Genomic DNA, 4,740 nt, shown 5'->3' with positions numbered 1-4,740 from the left:
CGCCGCTCGCTCGTGCAGCCAAAAATGGCCAGTTTTGGCCCGTTTTTGGGCCGTTTTGGCCAGTTTTTGGCCTGTTCTTGCATTGCGCGGTGACCGTCGAGAGCGGAGCAAAACGTCAGCCATCTCAGCACCCTGGAACCCCCCGGGTGGCACAGGGCTGGATGGGGCTTTCGTATAGCAGGGACGGTGCTGCCTCTCGCTTCGCTCGCTGTCCGCCGCTCGCCGCTCGCTCGTGCAGCCAAAAATGGCCAGTTTTGGCCCGTTTTTGGGCCGTTTTGGCCAGTTTTTGGCCTGTTCTTGCATTGCGCGGTGACCGTCGAGAGCGGAGCAAAACGTCAGCCATCTCAGCACCCTGGAACCCCCCGGGTGGCACAGGGCTGGATGGGGCTTTCGTATAGCAGGGACGGTGCTGCCTCTCGCTTCGCTCGCTGTCCGCCGCTCGCCGCTCGCTCGTGCAGCCAAAAATGGCCAGTTTTGGCCCGTTTTTGGGCCGTTTTGGCCAGTTTTTGGCCTGTTCTTGCATTGCGCGGTGACCGTCGAGAGCGGAGCAAAACGTCAGCCATCTCAGCACCCTGGAACCCCCCGGGTGGCACAGGGCTGGATGGGGCTTTCGTATAGCAGGGACGGTGCTGCCTCTCGCTTCGCTCGCTGTCCGCCGCTCGCCGCTCGCTCGTGCAGCCAAAAATGGCCAGTTTTGGCCCGTTTTTGGGCCGTTTTGGCCAGTTTTTGGCCTGTTCTTGCATTGCGCGGTGACCGTCGAGAGCGGAGCAAAACGTCAGCCATCTCAGCACCCTGGAACCCCCCGGGTGGCACAGGGCTGGATGGGGCTTTCGTATAGCAGGGACGGTGCTGCCTCTCGCTTCGCTCGCTGTCCGCCGCTCGCCGCTCGCTCGTGCAGCCAAAAATGGCCAGTTTTGGCCCGTTTTTGGGCCGTTTTGGCCAGTTTTTGGCCTGTTCTTGCATTGCGCGGTGACCGTCGAGAGCGGAGCAAAACGTCAGCCATCTCAGCACCCTGGAACCCCCCGGGTGGCACAGGGCTGGATGGGGCTTTCGTATAGCAGGGACGGTGCTGCCTCTCGCTTCGCTCGCTGTCCGCCGCTCGCCGCTCGCTCGCGCAGCCAAAAATGGCCAGTTTTGGCCCGTTTTTGGGCCGTTTTGGCCAGTTTTTGGCCTGTTCTTGCATTGCGCGGTGACCGTCGAGAGCGGAGCAAAACGTCAGCCATCTCAGCACCCTGGAACCCCCCGGGTGGCACAGGGCTGGATGGGGCTTTCGTATAGCAGGGACGGTGCTGCCTCTCGCTTCGCTCGCTGTCCGCCGCTCGCCGCTCGCTCGTGCAGCCAAAAATGGCCAGTTTTGGCCCGTTTTTGGGCCGTTTTGGCCAGTTTTTGGCCTGTTCTTGCATTGCGCGGTGACCGTCGAGAGCGGAGCAAAACGTCAGCCATCTCAGCACCCTGGAACCCCCCGGGTGGCACAGGGCTGGATGGGGCTTTCGTATAGCAGGGACGGTGCTGCCTCTCGCTTCGCTCGCTGTCCGCCGCTCGCCGCTCGCTCGTGCAGCCAAAAATGGCCAGTTTTGGCCCGTTTTTGGGCCGTTTTGGCCAGTTTTTGGCCTGTTCTTGCATTGCGCGGTGACCGTCGAGAGCGGAGCAAAACGTCAGCCATCTCAGCACCCTGGAACCCCCCGGGTGGCACAGGGCTGGATGGGGCTTTCGTATAGCAGGGACGGTGCTGCCTCTCGCTTCGCTCGCTGTCCGCCGCTCGCCGCTCGCTCGTGCAGCCAAAAATGGCCAGTTTTGGCCCGTTTTTGGGCCGTTTTGGCCAGTTTTTGGCCTGTTCTTGCATTGCGCGGTGACCGTCGAGAGCGGAGCAAAACGTCAGCCATCTCAGCACCCTGGAACCCCCCGGGTGGCACAGGGCTGGATGGGGCTTTCGTATAGCAGGGACGGTGCTGCCTCTCGCTTCGCTCGCTGTCCGCCGCTCGCCGCTCGCTCGCGCAGCCAAAAATGGCCAGTTTTGGCCCGTTTTTGGGCCGTTTTGGCCAGTTTTTGGCCTGTTCTTGCATTGCGCGGTGACCGTCGAGAGCGGAGCAAAACGTCAGCCATCTCAGCACCCTGGAACCCCCCGGGTGGCACAGGGCTGGATGGGGCTTTCGTATAGCAGGGACGGTGCTGCCTCTCGCTTCGCTCGCTGTCCGCCGCTCGCCGCTCGCTCGTGCAGCCAAAAATGGCCAGTTTTGGCCCGTTTTTGGGCCGTTTTGGCCAGTTTTTGGCCTGTTCTTGCATTGCGCGGTGACCGTCGAGAGCGGAGCAAAACGTCAGCCATCTCAGCACCCTGGAACCCCCCGGGTGGCACAGGGCTGGATGGGGCTTTCGTATAGCAGGGACGGTGCTGCCTCTCGCTTCGCTCGCTGTCCGCCGCTCGCCGCTCGCTCGTGCAGCCAAAAATGGCCAGTTTTGGCCCGTTTTTGGGCCGTTTTGGCCAGTTTTTGGCCTGTTCTTGCATTGCGCGGTGACCGTCGAGAGCGGAGCAAAACGTCAGCCATCTCAGCACCCTGGAACCCCCCGGGTGGCACAGGGCTGGATGGGGCTTTCGTATAGCAGGGACGGTGCTGCCTCTCGCTTCGCTCGCTGTCCGCCGCTCGCCGCTCGCTCGTGCAGCCAAAAATGGCCAGTTTTGGCCCGTTTTTGGGCCGTTTTGGCCAGTTTTTGGCCTGTTCTTGCATTGCGCGGTGACCGTCGAGAGCGGAGCAAAACGTCAGCCATCTCAGCACCCTGGAACCCCCCGGGTGGCACAGGGCTGGATGGGGCTTTCGTATAGCAGGGACGGTGCTGCCTCTCGCTTCGCTCGCTGTCCGCCGCTCGCCGCTCGCTCGTGCAGCCAAAAATGGCCAGTTTTGGCCCGTTTTTGGGCCGTTTTGGCCAGTTTTTGGCCTGTTCTTGCATTGCGCGGTGACCGTCGAGAGCGGAGCAAAACGTCAGCCATCTCAGCACCCTGGAACCCCCCGGGTGGCACAGGGCTGGATGGGGCTTTCGTATAGCAGGGACGGTGCTGCCTCTCGCTTCGCTCGCTGTCCGCCGCTCGCCGCTCGCGCAGCCAAAAATGGCCAGTTTTGGCCCGTTTTTGGGCCGTTTTGGCCAGTTTTTGGCCTGTTCTTGCATTGCGCGGTGACCGTCGAGAGCGGAGTCGAAGAACGTCCAGCCATCTCAGCACCGCTGGAACCCCCCGGGTGCCACAGGGCTGGATGGGGTCATTCGTATCAGCAGGGACGGTGTGCTCTCGCTTCGCCTCGCTGTTCTACAGCCGCTCGCCGCTCGCCTCCGCGCAGACCAAAATTGCCAGTTCTTGGCCGTTATTTGGGCGTATTTGCGCCAGTTTTTGGCTGTTCTTGCTGTGTGGGACACGTTCGAGAGCTTTCGGTCTGTAATGGACCATTTTACCCTTTGTTGTGCAACTATTCAGAGCTTGTAAAGTCTGTTTGTAATTTGTATTGTCTATGAAGTGTTTTTCGGACATGTTTGCTTGTGGATCCCGATTGAGGCGTTCTCTTTAACCCGTTCTCTCTTTTGTTGGTCCTTAGGGACAATGGGAGGCTTCGGGGAGGCTGACCTTTGCGGACGGACGCGCGAGGGTGCCGCACGCCTTCGGCAAAACCAGCTAAGGTCGTGACAATATGGTATCAGAGCGGGACAAGCACTCATAGAAACACTTGACATGCAAACGTGGGGGACCTAGCGGGGCTGCGTTGAGGGCAGTCAGCACACGCGCGACCGTTTGAGGGAAAACGGGCATGGAGATGTAGGGAAAAGAGTCGCTCAGAGGAGCGGGCATCTGACATTGGCATTCAGAGGAATGGCCAACCCTTCGCGCAAGAGGCACCACGAGAACAGGCAAGCTTGGAAGAATTTGGAGCGCACAAAGGTTGGGATGGCTGAGTTTGAGCTACGGCTCAACGTTGACAACTATACTTGATGGTGCTCTAGGCAGGCGAGGCGCTTGGCAAGAATGAGACCATCCAAGGTAGAATGAGTTGCTCAACGACCAAAAGAGTTATGCAAAGCTCACAGAGGTGAGGGGAATTGCTAACTCGAAGAATTTGGTACTTATGCATGGGCTTGTATGCGGACGATGGAATGTTCGTGGCCATCCCAAGGCGGCCGAGACTCGGCGCCAATGGAGCATTAAAACTTTCTCTTCGGCATGCAAAGGATACGTCCGTAGAAGGCTGAAGTGTGCAACGAGTTCAGCATGTTGCTAGGCCTTGAGGAGTGCAGTGGTGGCTGTATTGACGTGGAGGCGCAATCTAGCAAGTGCGTTTGCAAGAGGCAGAACAATGCACAGTTTGTTCAGCAGATCGGAGTAGTCCAAGGGGATGGTGGTCTCCAAAACGAAGAGAGATGTTGCTCCAACGAGACAGTTATCCAGGAGGGATAAGTCTCGGCACTCCAGAGGGAGAATCATGTGAGACGGACTTCACATGTTGAGGAGGAGTACCTCACGAGGAGTTGTCGCTTGATCTCGCTCGAGAGAATGCATTGGTGGATGCATTGCGAGATCAAGTGGGGGAGCGACCTCAAGCAACTTAAATGAAGGCACACTTAGAGTCGATATGGAGATCGGACTCAAGGGAGGGTTGACCCGTGGGAATGGTGGGCGCGAGGGCCACCATCGACTCAATGCAAGAACGAGGAGCGGAGCAACTTGGGTGTAACTTGGCGAAGTACCCAAGCCGCATGAAGGGA

The sequence above is a fragment of the Musa acuminata genome, unplaced genomic scaffold, assembly GCF_036884655.1.
Source record: "Musa acuminata AAA Group cultivar baxijiao unplaced genomic scaffold, Cavendish_Baxijiao_AAA HiC_scaffold_939, whole genome shotgun sequence".
Classification (NCBI taxonomy): Eukaryota; Viridiplantae; Streptophyta; class Magnoliopsida; order Zingiberales; family Musaceae; genus Musa; species Musa acuminata.
Note: the sequence above shows the minus strand (reverse complement) of the source record.